Genomic DNA, 21562 nt, shown 5'->3' on the forward strand with positions numbered 1-21562 from the left:
GGGGGAGGGCAGTGGGAAGGGGAATCATTGTCAGGGTTTAATGACACGATAGGAACAGGGAGAGGTGAAGGTGCTGGAGGTGGTGAGAGTGTTAGAGAGTGGTCAGGACCTGAATGGTGTTACAAAGCCAGTAAGGATTGCTGCAGCTGTGAGGTGTGTCAGAGGTAAGGAGGGACATATGTATTTTTATTTATTCTTTCATGGGATGTGGGTGGCACTGCCTGGACAAACATTCTTTGACCCCATGCTAATTACCCAGAGATTGCTGGGGCCCTGGTGGATATATTTAAATACTTTTCTGGCCACAGGTGAAGTGCTGAAAGACTGGAGGATCGCTAATGTGGTTCCTTTGTTCAAGAAGGGCAGCAGGGGTAGGCCAGGCAATTACAGAGCAGATAGTCTAACAGCAGGGGGAGGGAAATTAGAGGAATTCAGTTCAGTTTTTTTGAAATGGTGCTTAAGTATATTGATGAGGGCTGTGCAGATGATATGCTTTACACGGACTTGACGAAGTCCTTAAAAAGATCCAACATGGAAAGCTGGTCCAAAAGGATTGGGTTCCAAGACAAGTTGGCAAATTGGATGCAAAATTGGTGGATAGCATACTTTCACCATTGGATGTACCACAGGGAACTGTGCAGGAACCCTTGCTGGTTATTCTGACATATCGTAACTTTGAAGTGAAAGCAGAAGGTATCAAGAGTAGGTTTGCAGATGACATGAAAGGTGAGGGTGTTGTTCACAGTGAGGGGGATGGTCTCCATCTGCAGTCCGATGTCAATCGGATGATAATCTAAGCAGAGTTTAGTTCTGATTGAAGTGAGGTAATACTCTGTACGATAAGCGAAGGACAGACATAATGAACGGTAGGTCCTTGTGGAGTACTGAGGAATACAGGGAACTTGGTGGACAAGTCCATAGATCCCTGAAGGTGTCAGCACAGGGAGACAGGGTGGGAAAGGCATCTCAACTGGAAGCAGGAGAGGGACCCACATCCTGGTGAGGTGAATTGCTAGAGCTGCTCGGGAGGATATAACCTAGTCTGGCAGGGTGTTGGACCTTAAACAGTCGTAAGGCCAGAAAGAAGATTGAGGCTGGTACACAAGTTGAAGAGAGTGATTTCAAAAGACAAGGCAGGAAAGAACATAGCAGGGAATGGGGGAAAACTGGTTATTAAACAGCTAAGGAAGATGAACTCAGGGCATGGACTGGAACATCAGACTGGGAGATTATAGTTATCACAGAAACACAGCTGAGGGATGGGCAGGGCTGGCAGCTCAATGTTTCACGGTGGAGACGCTGCAGGAAGCATCGAAGTGGAGGCAAGAGAGGATGTGTGGTGGTGAGTTTTGATTGCATGAATCATCACAGCAGTACTTAGAGAGGATATTCCTGTGGGATCACCCAGTGAAACTATGTTAGTCGAACTGAGAAATAAGAATGCGTCATCACTTTGACACGACCGTACTGCTGACGCCTAATAATCAGTGGGACTGAGGAACAAATATGAGAAACTGAGGAGCTCAAGAATGGTCTGAGGAGAGCCAGGAGGGGGCACGAGAAAGGCTTGGCAAAACGGATTAGAGAGAACACAAAGACATTTTACACTTATGTGAGGAATAAGAGAATGGTCAAAGAAAGAGTAGGGCCGATCAGGGATAGCATAGGGAACTTGTGTGTGGAGTCTGAGGAGGTAGGGGGAAGCCCTAAATGAGTTTTTTGCTTCTGTCTTTACGAAAGAAACGAACTTTGTAGTGAATGAAATCTTTGAAGAGCAGGTAAGCATGATGAAATGGATAGAGATAGAGGAAGCTGATGTGCTGAAAATTTTGTCAAACATTAAGATTGACAAGTTGCCAGGCCCGGACCAGATTTGTCCTCGGCTGATTTGGGAAACGAGAAATGGAATTTCTTCGCCACTTGCGAAGATCTTTGCTCTCCACTGGAGTCGTACCTGAGGACTGGAGAGAGGCAAATGTAATTCCTCTCTTCAAGAAAGGAAATAGGGAAATCCCCGGCAATTACAGACCATTAAGTCTCACATCTGTCGTCTGCAAGGTGTTGGAAAGGATTCTGAGGGATAGGATTTATGACCATCTGGAAGATCATGGCTTGATTAAATGCAGTCAACACGGCTTTGTGAGGGGAAGGTCATGCCTCACAAACCTTATCGAGTTAAGGATGTGACTAGAAAATTTGATGAGGGTCGAGCTGGGGATGTGCTGTATATGGACTTCAGCAAGGCATTTGATAAAGTTCCCCATGGTAGGCTCATTCAGAAGGTCAGGAGGAATGGGATTCAGGGGAACTTAGCTGTCTGGATACAGAATTGGCTGGCCAACAGAAGACAGCGAGTGGTAGTAGAAGGAAAATATTCTGCCTGGAAGTCTGTGGTAAGTGGTAAGCTCTGTCCTTGGGCCTCTACTGTTTGTAATTTTTATTAATGACTTGGGATGAGGGGATTGAAGGATGGGTCAGCAAGTTTGCAGACGACACAAAGGTTGGAGGTGTCGTTGACAGCATAGAGAGCTGTTGTAAGCTGCAGCAGGACATTGACAGGTGGCAGATGGAGTTCAACCTGGATAAATGTCAGGTGATGCATTTTGGAAGGTTGAATTTGAAAGCTGAGTACAGGATTAAGGATACGATTCTTGGCAGTGTGGAGCAACAGAGGGATCTTGGGGTGCAGGTACATAGATCCCTGTATAGAGGGGATGTCAGAGGCGGGTTCTTTACACAGAGAGTTGTGAGAGCATGGAATGCGTTTTCAGCTGCAGTTGTGGAAGCGAGGTCATTGGGGATATTTAAGAGACTGCTGGACATGCATATGGTCACCGAAATATGAGGGTGCATACATGTGGATCAATGGTCGGCACAACATTGTGGGCTGAAGGGCCTGTTCTGTGCTGTACTGTTCTATGTTCTATGTTTTTTGTTCTGAATATGTCGGAAGATCTCAAATACCAATCATAATAATAGGGCTGTTATGTGTAGGGTTTTTGAACTTTCCAAACCTAGGCTGGGACTGCCAGTGTTCAGTGTGTGCAAGGGAGGAATTTTGTAATTCTGTTCCAGAAACTCCCAATAATTATGTAAATGCCCTCAAAAGAGAAACGGCAAAACCTGACCTCCCCTTGGGAAATAAGATAGGGAAAGGGACTGATGCGTTAGTGGAAAAGCATTTCGCCAAAGTGACCACAGTTCTATTAGTTTGAAAATAGCTATGGAAAAGTACAGGCTTGGTCCACAAGTTCAAATTATAAAATGGGGCAAGATCAATCTTGATAGTCTTAACCAGGAACTTTCAAAAGGTGATTGGTTAGTCTATTTGCAGGGAAAGGGAAGTCTGGCAAGTGAGAATATTTGAAAAGTGAGATAAATTGTGGGATCAGCGCCAGCATGTTCCTGTTTGTGTGCAGATCAATGCTGACAGCATCCGGAAACACTGGCTGTCTATTGAGGGTCTGGTCAAGGAAAAGGGGGCACATGTCAGGTATAGCCAGCTGGATCAAGGGAATGCACGAGGATCACAGGGGATGTAGGAATACACTGTGGGTGGAAATCAGGAATGCAGAAAGGGTACATGAAATAGCCTCGGCAGAGAAGGATAAGGAGAATACAAAAGTGATTGTATAAATATATTGAGTAAAAGAGTAACTCGAGACAAAATAAGGGCCCTGAAAGATCAATGAGGCAATTGATGCATGGAACTTTAGGATATTTGCTAAGAACCTAAATAACTTTTCCACTCCAGAACTTACTGTGGACAAAGACTGGGGAACTCAGGGAACAAGAGTAATACGTTAGACAACAATTGGAGTTCTCTGCAATTCCAGCCTCCCTGCTCTAGGAATGATGTTGTGAAACTGGAAAGTGCTCAGAAAAGATTGACAAGATGTTGCCAGGGTTGTTGCTGAATAAGCTGGGATTATTTTCCATGGAGCATCGGAGACTGAGGGGTGACCTGACAGAAGTTTATGTAAACATGAGTGGTATGGATAGGGTAAACATTCAAGGTCTTTTCCCAGGGATTGGGTAATCCAAACCTAGAGGGCATAAGCTTAAGTTTAGAGGGGAAAGATTTAAGAGGGACCGAAGGAACAGTTTTTTCATGCATAAGGTGATGCGTGTATGAAATGAACTGAGGGAGAACGTAACAGATACTGATACTATGACAACATTTAAAAGGTATCTGGATGGGGATATGAATTGTAATGGGTTAGTGGTACATGGGCCAAATGCTGGTAAATGAGATGGATTTGTTTAGATCTTCTGGTCAGCATGGAAAGTGGGACCGAAGGGTCTGTTTCCATGCTGTACATCTCTATGACTTGAAAAGAGTGCATGTTATAAGGTGGTGCTGGAAGCTTTATAACACAAAGGTATGGAAAGCCCCAGGACCTGATTAACTGTAAGATAGGCGATGCTAGGGAAGAAATTGTGGAGCCTCGAGCAAAGATATGTGTACCATTGACAGCCACGTGTGATGTGCTGGATGTTTGGAGGGTGGAATAGTTGACAGTGTAGGAAGTTTTTAAGATTACAAAGGGATCTTGATGAGTGAATGGGCTGAAAAACTGTAGAAGGAATTTAATTTGAATAAATGCAACCTAATAAATTTGGTAAAACAAACAAGGGTAGAGCTTATACAATTAATGTTAGGGCCTCGGTTAGTGTTTCAGAGCAGAGCGACCTCTGGGTACATAATTCTTGAAGCTTGCATCACAGGATGGATAAGGCAGTGCTTGGCATGCCTGACTATTGCTCAGTCCATTGAGTGTAGGATTTGGCACGTCATGTTGAGATTGTACCGATATTGGTGAGGCCTCTTCTGCAACACTCTGTCCAGTTCTGGTCATCCAGTTATAGAGAGGATATTATTCTGCTGCAAGGGGTTCAGAAGAGATATACCAGGATGTTGCTGGGTATGGAAGGCTTGAGATCTGAAAAATGGCAGAATATGCTGAGACGTTTTTCACAGGAGCCTGGAGATTGAGAGGTGACCTTATAGAAGTTTATAAGATAATGAGAGATATAGATTCAGTTAACGGTAGCTGCATTTTCCCCAGGATGGGGGAGTCTCAAGAGAAGGGGCCACATTTTTAAGGTTAGAGAGAGATCCTCAAAAGAATGACATGAGGGTCAAATAGTTACACAGAGAGCGGTTTGAGTGTGGAATGAAGTTCTTGAGGAAGGGGTGGATGTTAGTACAATTACAGCGTTTTTCAGACATTTTGTTAAGTACGTGAATAGGAAATGTTTGGAGGGATATAGGCCAGCAACAGGTAGCTGGGATGGGTTTAGTTTGAGATTATGTTTTCTACCAACTGTAGGGTCTGTTTCCATGCTGTACAACTATGACAAGAATATAGTTTTGGTCCATTTTTTGAGAAACGCTGTGATGGAATGCTAGGGAACTAAAGACCAATTAGCCAGATGTCAGTGATGGGTAGGTTGTGGAAGTGATTCTGCCAGGCAGGAGTTACATGCATTTGCAAAGGCAAGAATTGATGAAAGCTAGTCAGCACAAAATCAGGTCTCACTAACTTGATTGCTTTTGTTGAAGTGGTGACCATACATTGTCTACAGGAGGACCTTTGACAGGGTTTAGCATGATATACTGGTTCAGGAGGTTAGATCACATGGGATCAGGGAGAGCTAGCCAACTGGATACAAAATTGGCTTGACAGTTGGAGACAGAGGGTGATGGAAGGGGATTGTTGCTCAGACTGGAGGCCTGTGACCAGCGGTGTGCTATAAGGATCGGGGCTGGGTCCACTGATATGTATCATCTACATAAACGATTTGGTTGAGAATATAGGAGTCATTGTTAGTAAGTTTGCAGATGATCAAATTAATAGCGTCGTGTGCAGTGAATATGGTTATCAAAGGGGCTCTTGAACAACGGGATCAGTGGACCAAGGAATGAAAGATGCAGTTGACGTATGGTGTTGGATTTTGTTGAGACAAACCAGGAGGACTAACACAGTTAATGGTTTGGCCCTGGACAGTGTTGTCGGACAGAGAGAGACCAAGGGGTGCAGTTACATTGTTCCTTGGAAGTGACATTGCAGTTGGACAGGGTGGGGAAAGCAATATTTGACACACTTTCCTTCATTGTCCAGAGCTTTGATATGAATTGGAGACATTTGTAACATTGTCCTAAATATTTGCCTTAGGCAGTGCAGGCTATGGATTGACCTTATAAAGGTTTATAAAACCATGCGGGGCCTCAGTAAGGTGAAAAGCCAAGGGTAGGTGAGTCCAAAGCTAGAGGGTATAAACAGGAGGTGGGAGAGCAAGGATTTAAAGAGGGAGCTGAGCGGCAACATTATCCACAGAGGATGGTGCACAGACGGAACGGGCCACCAGAGGAAATGGGAGAAACGTGTACAATTACAACATGGAAATGACATTTGGAGAGATACATGGAGAGGAGAAGGTTTGAAGAGACAAGGGCCAAACGCAGGCAAATGCGACACGTTTAGTACAAGAATCATGGTCAGCATTGATGGGTTGGAGTGAAGGTTCTGTTTCCGTGCTACATGACTCTGTCTCCAGTTAAAGAGGAGGAGACTACCGAGATAAGGCATGTTGTAGACACTGAAGCAAGTTACAGCGATAGGGATAGTAGGCTGGAATGCAGTACACTGCAAATTAGTGAAGTGACTGTAAGGAAGGGAGGAGGTTACAAAGATAGCAACTGTTAGAGGATTTAAAAAATTATTGAAGACATTGGTCATCAAGATATGACATAGATTCAGTGTTGCAGTGTGGTTAGTCTTAGTACAACAGACCTTTCATTATGAGCAGGGATTGAGCCTGTGGTATGTCTGTATTGTGCTACCCCTCCAGCACTGTATCTGTGTCATGTCTTGTTAGCTGATGTTTGGAGCCCTCTCATTGCTCTCCGCTCTGTGCACTGTGAGTGATCTTACCTTGCTGCAGGATTTATTGAAGGCTCCAGATCTCCCTGCCCTTTGTCTCTCTGGCTGACCAAACATCTTCAATGTCATGATTGACGAGACACCCAGCAGTTGGGAAGTCTATTGAGTCAGGGCCTTCCTGAGTACGTGTAGGAGACAAAGAGATAGACAGAATGGGAAATTAGACTGATGCTGTGAGATTTACACATAGAAAATGGAACTGTGTCCCACAGAGATCTGGAAAATCTCAGTTTCCATCCCTGGCCTGTGCTGCTGCATCTCTCTGGAGTGGAGAATTCTGTTGGCTCAGGATCTGGAGATCCTGAGCGAGAGACACTGACAGAGGCAGCAATTAGACCCACACAGTGAGGGATACCACATGGAGAAAGACTGAGTGATATCACCAGAGTGCAGCAAATTATCAAGATCAAACAATTGTGTCGGAAGAACGGGTTTAGCTTCATGATGCACTGGTGTCAGTGTTCAAGGCTGGGTCACCATTGAGCAGGTGAAGTAATGGCCGAGTGGTATTACTACAGCACGTACCCAAAATCTCAGCTAATGTACAGGGGAGAAAGGTTTGAATCCCACCATCAGAAATGGTGGAATTTGAAATCAATAACTTTAAAAATAGTAATTAACAATCCACATGTAAGTATGAGACAATTGCTGATGTACAAAAAACCCAAACACTGGTCCTTCAGAGATGGACATCTGCCCATCCTGAAGTGGTCTGCACTACATAACCACAGCAAAGTGTTTGCCTCTCAATGACCCTCTGAAATGGTTGAGCAAGTTACTCAGCTTAATGGCAGCTAGGGCTGGACTAGAAAGGCTGGTCAGCCAGAAACACCCACATCCCATACCTGATTTATAATAAATAATCCATTAGGATGGACCCACTGGAACTGTGCTGGGATCAGTGTCTTGGCCAATCATGTCGGTCGGTTTATGGACATGGCTTTAAACTGACAGAGAGGATGCAGGGACACGGTTCAGGTGAAAGAACATTCCAAATCCAAAGAGAAAAGGTGAAGCAGAGGAACAGCATGGGAACTTGGCTAAAGACATTCAGAAAGGAACCGAAAGGGACAGAGTTTAACTTAACCTGTACATCAGTGAATAGGTATGTGACAGGACATGGTGGGAAAGAGTAAATTATGTCTTTTTTTCGCATGGACAAGGTCTCTGCAATAAGGTAGATGGATTTGTGACACAGAGATAAAAGAAATTTAGACACCAGGGAGACGTGGTTACAGGGCGGACAAAAGGTGAACATAAGTATTCAATAGCTCACAACCTTGCAGAAATTCAGGCAAAATGTGCAACGAGAACTATAACGGATAACAAAGGCATTACAGAGAAAGCATTTGGCTGCAGATCATGAAGTAGAGTCGGAATGTAAATTCTGGCTACTATTCAAAGTTTGTGCGAAGATTTGTAGCTCGTTGTTGCGGTTCTGTTCGCCGAGCTGGCTGTTTTTGTTGCAAACGTTTCGTCCCCTGGCTAGGCGACATCATCAGTGCTTGGGAGCCTCCTGCGAAGCGCTTCTTTGATGTTTCCTCCGGTGTTTATAGTGGTCTGTCCCTGCCGCTTCCGGTTGTCTGCATGGTATTTTGTACACTACATTAGTTTTGCTCATGTTGCGTATCGGGTCCTTCGTTCTGGTGAGTTGGCTACTATTTGCCAAGGACAGAAAAAGTAGAAAACAGTTTTAGCTACCGAACAGCATTTCATTGCACATCACTGCATTAAACAGGAATTAATTGGAATTTTTTTAACAAAGATATTGTGATAATTTTGGGAAACGTCAATATTCGCATAATCTAGGACAATCACACTGACAACAGTGATAGTGGAAGGGGAGTACAGACAATGTTTTTCAGTGTTTCTTTGAATAACACATTGTGCAACGAGCTAGGGACATAACTATGTCAGATCAATGGTTGTGTGATGAAACTTAGTGAATGATAATGTCACCTGGAGAGATCCTCCGGGAAATTGTGATAAAGTGCAATTTAAAGAAATATAAAGTTTTAGAGTGAATCACAGAAAGGACAAATTACAATAAAAACAAAAATACCCAATTGTGTAAATTTGACAGGAGAAGTGACCAAGGTAAACAGGCTAAACAGACTGGAACATGTATCTGTAAATGAACAGTGGAAAACATTTGAAGGAACCGTGTAAATCACTCAAAAAAGTACATTCCATCGAAACAGACAAAACCTCAACAAGAAACTCACTCCTGTCCCTCACTCAGGACAAAATGGATCATATTAGATTATGAGGCAAACAAGATCAGCAAAACGTGCTTAAAATCCAGAAGTGAGAGGGTGCTTTAAGAGAAAGTTTTAAAGGGACCGCAAAGGGTCTGCTCGCAGGAGGAGGGCAGGTGGAACGGGAATTATTGTCAGGGTTTAATGACGTGACAGGAACAGGGAGAGATGAAGATGCTGGAGGTGGTGTGAGTGTTACAGAGAGTGGCCAGGACCTGAACCGTGTTACAAAGCCAGTACGGATTGCTGCAGCTGGAGGGGTTTGCAGAGATAGGGAGGGACATTGGATGGAGAGGATCAGCCAGCTGCTCATCCAAAACCACCCCATCAGTGGCCACAGGATTTTTCATACACACTATTGACCATCCTCAGGCCATAGGAGCATTTACATAAAGTACTTACGAATTCCGGCCAGAGGATAATTCACACACTGTATTGACCGTCCTCAGGACGCAGGAATATTCACAGATAGTATTGACCATCCTCAGGCCACAGGATTATTCACACACAGTTTTCAGCATTCACAGAGCACAGGATTATTCATACTCTATTGACCATGCACAGGCCACAGTATAATTAACAAACAGAAATGACCATGCAGAGACCACAGATTATTAACACACAGCATTGACCATCCATAGGCCACATTATTACTCACACACAGTATTGACGATTCACAGGCCATAAGTTTATTAATACACAGTTTTGACCATTCTCAGGCTGCAGGATTATTCACACAGTATTGCCCATTCATAGGTCTCAGGATTATTCACACACAGTAATGAATATCCTCAAGGCACAGGATTATGCCCACACAGTATTGACTATTTTTAGGCCACAGGCTTATTACCACACAGTATTGACCATCATCAGGCCACCGAATTAGTCACACACATTATTGAACATCCTCAAGCAACAGGATTATCCACACACAGTATTGACCATCCTCGGGTCACAGGATTTCTCACACACTGTATTGACCAGCCTATGGCCACAGGATTTTTTTAACAAACTGCCTTGAACAATTACAGGCCACAGGATTACCCACACACAGTCTTGACTACCCTCAGGCCACAGGATTATTCACACACAGTATTGACCATTCACAGGATGCAGTATTATTAACAAACAGTATTGACTATGCACAGGCCACAGATTATTAACACACAGTAGTGACCATTCAATGGCCACAGCCTTATTCCCGCACAGAATTGACTATCCTCAGGCCACGGGATTATTCCCACACAGTATTGACTACACTCAGGCCACATGTATATTCACGCAGAGTATTGAGCGGTCACAGTGCACAGAATTATTCACACTCAGTATTGACTATCCTTAGGCAAAGGTTTATTCCCACACAATATTGACGATTCACAGGCTAAAGGATTATTCATACACATCATTGACCATTATCAGTCCGGACGATTATTCACACACAATATTGACCATCCTCAGGCCACAGGTTTATTCACACACAGTATTGACCATTGATAGTCCAAAAGATTAATTGCACATCGTGTTGACCATCCTCAGTCCACAGGATTACTCACATACAGTATTGACCATCCGAAGACCACAGGATTATTCACACAAGCATTGACCATTCACAGGTAACAGGATTATTCAAACGCAGGATTGAACAACCTCAGGCAACAGGATTAATCACACATCGTATTGATCATTCTTAGGCCACAGGATTACTCACACACAGTTTTGATCATCCTCAGGCCAAGGGTTATTCACACACAGTACTAATGATTCACATGCCAGAGGATTAGTCACACACAATATTGACCAACCTCCGGCCACAGGAATATTCAAAAACAATATTCAACATTCTTAGGACACAGGATTAATCACACATAGTATTGATCATCCTCCTGCCAGAGGATTAATGGACACACTGTTTTGACCATTTACAGGTCACAGGATTATTCACAGACAGTACTCACTATCCTCAGGCCACAGGATTATTCACACACAGTATTGAGCATTCACAGTGCACAGGATTATTCAACACTTTGTATAGTCCATCCACAGGCCACTTTATTATTGACAAACAGTATTGACGGTTCACAGGCCACAGGATTATTCGCACACAGTTTTGACCATCCTCAGCCAAGGATTATTCACACAGTATTGACGATTCACAGTCCAGAGGATTATTCACACATGGTATTGACCATTCACTGTCTAAGGATAATTCATACACAGCATTGACTGTCACAGGCCACAGGTTTATTCACACACAATACTGAATATCCTCAGGGCACAGGATTATTCACGGTATTGACCATCATCAGACCTCAAGATTATTCACACACTGTATTAACCAGCCTCCGGCCACAAGATTATTTACAACAGTATTGACCATCCACAGGACACAGATTATTAACTCACAGTATTGACCATTCACAGGCCACAGCCTTATTCACACACAGTATTGACTATCCTTAGGCCACCGGATTATTCCCACACTTTATTGATTACTCTCAGGACAGAGGTTTATTCATACAGAGTATTGAGCAGTCACAGTGCACAGGATTATTCACACACAATATTGACCATCCTGAGGCCACAGTATTATTAACAAACAGAAATGACCATCCACAGGCCACAGGATTTTTCATCCACAGTATTGAACAACCACAGGCAACAGGATTAATTACATAGTTTTGACCATCCTCAGGCCACAGGATTGTTCACACACAGTATTGACCATTCTCAGGCCAAGAGTTATTCACACACAGTATTGATGATTCACAGGCCAGAGGATTATTCACACGTGGTATTGAACATTCACTGTCCAAGGATAATTTACACACAGTTCACAGGCCACAGGATTATTCGCACACAGTATTGTACATCCTCAGGCCTCAGAATTATTCGCACACTGTATTGAACAGTCTACGGCCACAGGATTTTTGAATCCACTGCCTTGTCACTTTAAAGGCACAGGATTATTCACACACTGTATTGACCATCCTCAGGCCACAGATTTATTCACACACATTATTGACCATCCACAGGCCAAGGGTTATTCACACACAGTATTGACCATTCTCAAACCAGATGATTACTTTCACATGTTATTGACCACCATCAGCCCACAAGATTATTCACACACATTATTGACAAACCTTAGGCCACAGGTGTATTCATAAACAGTATTGAGCATTCATAGTTTCCAGGATTATTTACACACAGTATTGACAATCCACAGTCCACAGGAATATTCACACAAATATCCTCCATCCTCAGGATTATTCGCACACAGTATTCTACATCCTCAGGTCTCAGAATTATTCACACACTGTATTGACCATTCACAGTACAAAGGAATAATTACACATCGTGTTGACCATCCTCAGTTCATAGGATTATTCACACACAATATTGACCATCCAAAGACCACACGATTATTCACTCACAGTATTGACCATTCACAGGTAACAGGATTATTCTCACACAGGATTGAACAATCTCAGGCAACAGGATTAATCACACATAGAGTTGATCATCCTCAAGCCACAGGATTATTCACACATGGAACTGACCATTCACTGTCCAAAGGATTATTCACACACAGTATTGACCATCCTCAAGCCACCGGATTAGTGGCAAACATTATTGAACATCCTCAGGCAACAGGATTATTCACACGCAATATTGACCATCCTCACGCAAAGAATTATTCACACATAGTATAGACCACCCTAATGCCACAGGATTATTCACACACGGTATTGACATTCCGCAGTCCACAGGATTATTTTCACACATTATTGACCAGCCTCCAGCCACAAGATTATTCACTCACAGTATTGACCAACCTCAGGCCACAGGAGTATTCATAAACAGTATTGAGCATTCATAGTTCCCAGGATTATTTAAACACAGTGTTGACAATCCACAGTCCACAGGATTATTCACACAAGTATCCTGCATCCTCAGGCCTCAGGATTATTCACACACTGTATTGACCAGCCTACTTCCACAGGATTTTTGAAACTACTGCCTTGTCAGTTTACGGGTCACAGGATTATTCACACAAAGTATTGACCAGCCTACAGACCCAGGAGTAATGAACACACTGTTATGACCATCCTCATGCCACAGAATTACTCACACACCACATTGACACTTCACAGGCCGCAGGATTATTCTCACACAGTATTGACGATTCACAGGCCACAGGATTAGTAACACACATTATTGACCATCCTCAGGTACCAGGATTATTCACACATTATCAGGACACAGGATTATTTATATACAGTATTGACTTACCTCAAGCCACAGGATTTTTCACACACAGTATTGATGATCCTCAGGCGACAGAATTATTTTCACAAGGTATTGACCATCATCAGGCCACTGGATTACTCACACACTGTACTGAACATCCTCACGCAACATAATTATTCACATAAAGTACTGACCATCATCAGGCCACAAGATTATTCCCACACAGTATTGAGCATTCATAGTTCCCAGGATTATTTACACACATTATTGACCATCCTCAGTACACAGGGATACTCAAAAAAATTAAACATTCTCAGGTCACTGGAATACTCAAACACAGTATTGACCACCATAAGGCCACAGGATTAATGAACACACTGTCTTAACCATTTACAGGTCTCAGTTTCATTCATACAGAGTTTTGACCATTCTCAGGCCACAGGATTGTTCACACAGTGTATTGATCACCCTCAGGCTGCAGGATTATTCACAGACAGTACTCATGACCCTCAGGTCACAGGATTGTTCACACACAGTAATGACCATCCAAGGGTTATTCACACAAAGTATTCAGCATTCACCGTGAACAGGATTATTCACACACAGTTTTGACCTTCCAGACACCGAAGCATTGACTAGCACATGGCCACAGGATTAATGAACACACTGTCTTCAACATTTGCAGGTCACAGGATTATTCCCAGATAGTATTGACAATTCTCAGATCACATCATTATTCACACACAGTATTGACCAGCCTACGGCCACAGGATTAATGAACACTCTGTATTCAACATTTACAGGTCACAGGATTATTCACACACTGTATTGACCATCCTCAAGCCACGGGATTGTTCACATACAATATTGACAGTCCTCAGGCCACAGGATTATTCACACACTGTATTGATCATCCTCAGACCATAGGATTATTTATACACAGTATTGACAGTATACAGACCGCAGGATTACTCACACACAGTATTCACAATTCACAGGCCACAGGATAATTCACACACTGTATTGAACATCCTCAGGCCACTGGATTATCCACACACAGTACTGACCATCCTCAGGACACACTAGTGTTCACGCACAATATTCAATATTCCCAGCCCACAGCATTATTTACACACAATATTGATTGGAACAGGGCCACAGGATTAATGAGCACACTGTCTTAACCATTTACATGGTCACAGAATTACTTCCACACTATATTGACTATCTTCAAGCCATAGGATTGTTCACACACAGTATTGAATATTCTGAGACCACAGGAGTATTCACACACAGTATTGACCATTCTCAGACCGCAGGATTATTCCCACACAGTATTGACCATTCTCAGGCCACAGGATTATTCACACATAGTATTGACCAGCATATGGCCACAGGATTAATGATCACACTGTCTTGACCATTTACAGGTCACAGAAATATTTGCATCCAGTATTGACCATCCTCAAGCCACAGGATTGTTCACACTCAGTATTGACGGTCCTCAGACCACAGAATTATTCTCACACAGTATTGACGGTCCTCAGACCACAGGATTATTCTCACACAGTATTGCCCATTCTCAGGCCACAGGAGTAATCACACACGCTATTGACTATCCTCAGGGCACATGATTATTTTCACACTGTATTGACCATCAGGCTACAGGAATATTCACTCACAGTATTGACAATTCTCAAATTACAGGATTGTTCACACACAGTATTGGCGATTCACAGGCCAGAGCATTATGCATACATGGTATTGATCATTCACTGTCCAAAGGATTATTTACACACAGTATTGACCATCCTCGGGCCCAAAGGTTATTCACACACAGTATTGACGATTCACAGGCCATAGGAATATTCCTATACATTATTGGCTATTCTAAGGCCACAGGATTATTCACACACAGTATGGCTGTCCTCAGGCAACGTAACTTTTCACACAATGTATGGACCATTCTCAGGCCACAGGATTATTCACTCACTGTATTGAACATCCTCGGGCAGCAGGATATTTAACACACACAGTATTGACTATCCTTCGGCCCAACGGTTATTCTCACACAGTAATGACCATTCTCAGTCAACAGGATTATTCACACACAGTATTGACCACCATACAGCCACAGAATTAATGAACGCACTGTCTTGATCATTGACACATCACATGATTATTTCCACGCAGTATTGACGATTCTCAAGCCACAGCAATATTCATACACAGCATTGACCATTCACAGGGCACAGGATTATTCACACACAGCATTGACTAGCAGATGGCCACAGGATTAATGAATATTCTGTCTTCAACATTTACAGGTCACAGGATTATTCCCACATAGTATTGACCATCCTGAAGTCACAGGATTATTTACACACAGTATTGACCATCCTCAGGTTATGAATTATCCACTTAACATATTGACAATCCTCAAGGAACAGGAATATTCCTGCACAGTATTGATCATCCTTAGGCCACAGGATTATTCTCACACTATATTGACCATTCTCAGGCCACAGGATTATTAATAAATGGTACTGAACCACCTCAGGCAACATGATTGTTCACACACTGTATTGACCATCCTCAGGCCAAGGGTTATTCATGCACAGTATTGACCATCTTCAGGACACAGTATTATTTGCAAACAATATTGACCATGCACAGGCCACAGATTTTTAACACATAGTATTGACCATCCACAGCCCACAGGATTATTGTCACACAACATTGACCATCCACAGGCCACATCATTATTCACACACAGTATTGCCCATCCTTTGGCAAAGGGCTATTCGCACACAGTATTGACATTCCTTAGGCTAAGGGTTATTCACACACAGTATTTACGATTCACGGGCCATAGGATTATTTACACACAGTATTGACTGCCCTCAGTCCACAGGATTATTCAAACACTGAATTCACGATTCTCAGGCCACAGGATTATTTTCACAAAGTATTGACCATTTTCAGACCACAGGATTACTCTCACAAAGTATTGACCGTCCTCAGGCCATAGGATTATTCACACACAGTATTGATAATCCTCGGGTAGCAAAATTATTCCCACACATTATTGACCAGCCTCAGGCTACAGGATTATTTACACACTGTGTTGACAGTACAGAGGCCACAGGAGTAGTCACACACAATATTCAACATTCTCAGCCCACAGGATTATTCCCACACAGTATTGACGAACATACGGCCACAGGATTAATAAACACATTGCCTTGACCATTCAGTACAAACAGTACTGAACATGCACAGGCCACAGTTTATTAACACCCAGTATTGACCATCCACAGGCCAGTTTTATTAACAAACAGTATTGAACATGCACAGTCCTCAGATTATTAATATACAGTATTGACCAGTCACATTCCACAGGATTTTCAGCACACAGAATGGACCGTCCTCAGGCCACAGGATTATTCACTCGCTGTATTGAACATCCTCGGGCAGCAGGATATTTAACACACACAGTATTGACTATCCTTCGGCCCAACGGTTATTCCCACACAATATTGACCATTCTCAGTCCACAGGATTATTCACACACAGTATTGACCACCATACGGTCACAGCATTAATGAACACACTGTCTTCATCATTTACACGTCACAGGATTATTTCCACGCAGGAGTGACGCGTCTCAGGCCACAGCAATATTCATACACAGTATTGACCATTCAAAGAGCACAGGATTATTCACGCACAGCATTGACTAGTACAGGCCATAGGATTAATGAACACTCTGTCTTCAACATCTGCAGTTCACAGGATTGTTCCCACATAGCATTGACAATCCTCAGGCCACAGGATTATTCACACTCAGTATTGACCAGCCTACGGCCACAGAATTAATGAACACACTGTCTTGACAATTTACAGGTCACAGGATTATTCCCACACAGTATTGATCATCCTCAAGGAACAGGATTATTTACACATAGTATTGACCATCCGCAGGCCATGGATTATTCACACACAGTATTGACAACCCTTAAACCACAGGATTATTCCTACACAGTATTGACCATCCTCAGGCCACAGGATTATTCACAGTGTATTGACCACTCACAGTCTAAAGAATTATTCACAAACAGTATTGACCATCCTTAGGCCAAGGGTTATTCACACACAGTATTTACGATTCACAGGCCATAGGATTATTCACACACTTTATTGAGCATTCTCAGTGCACAGGATTATTCACACACTGTATTCACAATTCTAAGGCCACAGGTTAATTCACACATGGTATTGACCATTCTCCGTCCACAGGATTACTCACACACAGTATTGACCATTCACAGTCCACAGCATTTTTCACACACAGTATTGATCATTCTCAGGCCAGAGGACTATTCACACAAAGTATTGACCATCTTCAGGCAACATAAGCTTTCACACACCGTATTGACCAACCTCAGGCCACAGGGTGATTCTCACAGAGTCTTGACCATTCACAGGCCACAGGATTATTCACACACAGTATTGACCGTCCTCAGTCAACAGGACTTTCCCTACACAGAATATGACCACACTCAGGCCACAGGATTATTCACACAAAGTATTGAACATCCTCAGACCACAGGATTATTCCCACACAGAATTGACCATTCTCAGGCCACGGGATGATTCCTATACATGAATGACCATTCTCAGGCCACAGGATAATTCACACACTGTATTGACCATCCTCAGGCTACAGGAGTATTCCCACAGAGTATGGCCATTCTCAGGCCACAGGATTATTCACTCACTGTATTGAACAACCTCAGGCAGCAGGATATTTAACACACACAGTATTGACTATGCTTTGGCCCAACGGTTATTCCCACACAGTATTGACCATTCTCAGTTCATAGGATTATTCACACACAGTATTGACCACCATTCGGCCACATCATTAATGAACACACTGTCTTGATCATTTACACGTCACAGGATTATTTCCATGCAGTATTGACGATTCTCAGGCCACAGCAATATTCACACACCGTATTGACCATTCACAGGGCACAGGATTATTCACACACAGTATTGACTAGCACATGGCACAGGATTAATGAACACTTTGTCTTGACCATTTACAGGTCACAGGATTGTTCCCACATAGTATTGACAATCCTCAGGCCGCATGATTATTCACACTCAATATTGAACAGCCGACGGGCCACAGAATTAATGAACACACTGCCTTGACCATTTACAGGTCACAGGATTATTCCCACACAGGATTGACCATTCTCAGGCCATGAATTATTCATACACAGTACTGATCATCCTCAGGCCACAGGATTATTCACACACAGTATTGATGATTCACAGGCCGCAGGATTATTCACACACAGTATTGACCATTCACAGGCCACAGTAATATTTGCAAACAATATTGACATTGCACAGGTCACAGATTATTAACACATATCATTGACCATCCACAGCCCACAGGATTATCATCACACAGCATTGACCACCCACAGGCCACATTATTATTCACACAGTATCGACTATCCTTAGGCAAGGGGCTATTGACACACAGTATTGACAATTCACAGTCCACAGGATTATTCACACACAGAATTGACCATCCTCAGGCCACACGAGTACTCACACACAATATTCAACATTCTCTGCCGACAGGATTATTCCCACACAGTATTGACTAGCATACGGACACAGGATTAATGAACAAACTGTATTGACCATTTGCAGGTCACAGGATTATTCACACCCAGCATTGACCATCCTCAGGCCACAGGATTATTCACACACAGTATTGTCCATCCACAGGCCACAGTATTATCTGCAATCAGTATTGACCATGCACAGGCCAAAGATTATTCACACACAGTATTGACCATCCACAGCCCACAGGTTTATATCACACAGCATTGAACATCCACAGGCCACATCATTATTCACACACAGTATTGCCCATCCTTCGGCAAAGGACTATTCAGACACAGTATTGACAATTCACAGGCCCCAGGAATATTCATGCAGTATTTCCCATCCTCGGGCCGCAGGATTATTCATACAGTGTATTTGCCATTCACAGTTCAAAAAGAATTATTCACACACAGTATTGACCATTCTTTGGCCAAGGATTATTCACACACAGTATTGACAATCCTCCATCCACAGGATTACTCTCACACAATATTGACCATTCACAGTCCATAGCATTTTTCACACACAGAATTGACCATGTTCAAGCCTCGGGATTACTCACACGACGCATTGAGCATTCACAGTGCACAGAATTACTCACACATTCTACTGACCATCCTCAGTCCATGGGATTACTCATACACAGTATTGACCATCATACGGCCACAGGATTATTCACACACAGTATTGCCCATCTTTAGACAAAGGATTATTCACACACATTATTGACGACTCATGGGCCACAGGATTATTGACACACTGTATTGACCATTCACATTCCAAAGGATTATTCTCTCACAATATTGACCATCCTCAGTCCACAGGATTATTCACATACTGCAATGAACAGACACAGGCCACAGGATAGTTCACACAGAGTTTTGACCAACTACAGGCAGCAGGATGAATTACACACGCTTTTCACCATTCTCAGGCCAAAGGATTATGCCCACACTGTCTTGATCATTCTCAGGCTACAGGATTATTCAAACACAGTATTGATCATTCTCAATCCACACGATTAATCATGCATAGTATAGACCATCCTCAGGCCACAGGATTAATCACACACAGTATTGGTCATTTTCAGTACATAGACTTATACACACACTGAACCGACCAACGTCAGGCCACAGAATTATTCACACACAGCATTGAGCATTCACAGTGCACAGGAATATTCACACACTATATTGACCATCCTCAGTCCACAGGATTACTCACACACAGTATGGACCATCCTAAAACCATAGGATTCTTCACACACAGTATTGACCATTTACAGTCCACAGCATTACTCATACACAACATTGACCATTCACAGGCCACAGGATTATTCACACACAGTATTCTACATCCTGAGGCCTCAGGATTATTCAAACACAGTACTGACCATCCTCAGTCGACACGATTACTCAAGCACAGCACTGATGATTCAGAGGCCAGAGGATTATAAGACCATAAGACATAGGAGTGGAAGTAAGGCCATTCAGCCCATCGAGTCCACTCCGCCATTCAATCATGGCTGATGGGCATTTCAACTCCACTTACCCGCATTCTCCCCGTAGCCCTGAATTCCTTGTGACATCAAGAATTTATCAATTTCTGCCTTGAAGACATTCTGTGGCAATGAATTCCATAGGCCCACCACTCTATGGCTGAAGAAATGTCTCCGCATTTCTGTTCTGAATTTACCCCCTGTAATTCTAAGGCTGTGCCCACGGGTGCTAGTCTCCTCACCTAACAGAAACAATTTCCTAGCGTCCACCCTCTCCAAGCCATGTATTATCTTGTAAGTTTCTATTAGATTTCCCCTAAATCTTCTAAACTCCAATGAATACAATCCCAGGATCCTCAGCCGTTCCTCATATGTTAGACCTACCATTCCAGGGATCATCCGTGTGAATCTCCGCTGGACACGTACCAGTGCCAGCATGTCCTTCCTGAGGTGTGGGGACCAAAACTGGACACAGTACTCCAAATGGGGTTATAAAGTCTCAGTAGCACAACAGTGCTTTTATATTCCAACCCTCTTGAGATAATTGACAACAATGCATTCGCTTTCTTAATCAAGGACTCAACCTGCATGTTTACCTTTAGAGAATCCTCAACTTTCACTCCCAGATCCCTTTGTACTTTGGCTTTACGAATTTTCTCACCGTTTTGAAAGTAATCCATGCTTCTATTCTTTTTCCCAAAGTGCAAGACCTCGCATTTGCTCACATTGAATTCCATCAGCCATTTCCTGGACCACTCCTCCAAACTGTCTAGATCCTTCTGCAGCCTCCCCACTTCCTCAGTACTACCTGCCTGTCCACCTAACTTTGTATCATCGGCAAACTTCGCTAGAATGCCCCCAGTCCCTTCATCCAGATCATTAATATATAACGTGAACAGCTGCGGCCCCAACAC

The sequence above is a fragment of the Chiloscyllium plagiosum genome, chromosome 8 (genome assembly GCF_004010195.1).
Source record: "Chiloscyllium plagiosum isolate BGI_BamShark_2017 chromosome 8, ASM401019v2, whole genome shotgun sequence".
NCBI classification, from domain to species: domain Eukaryota; kingdom Metazoa; phylum Chordata; class Chondrichthyes; order Orectolobiformes; family Hemiscylliidae; genus Chiloscyllium; species Chiloscyllium plagiosum.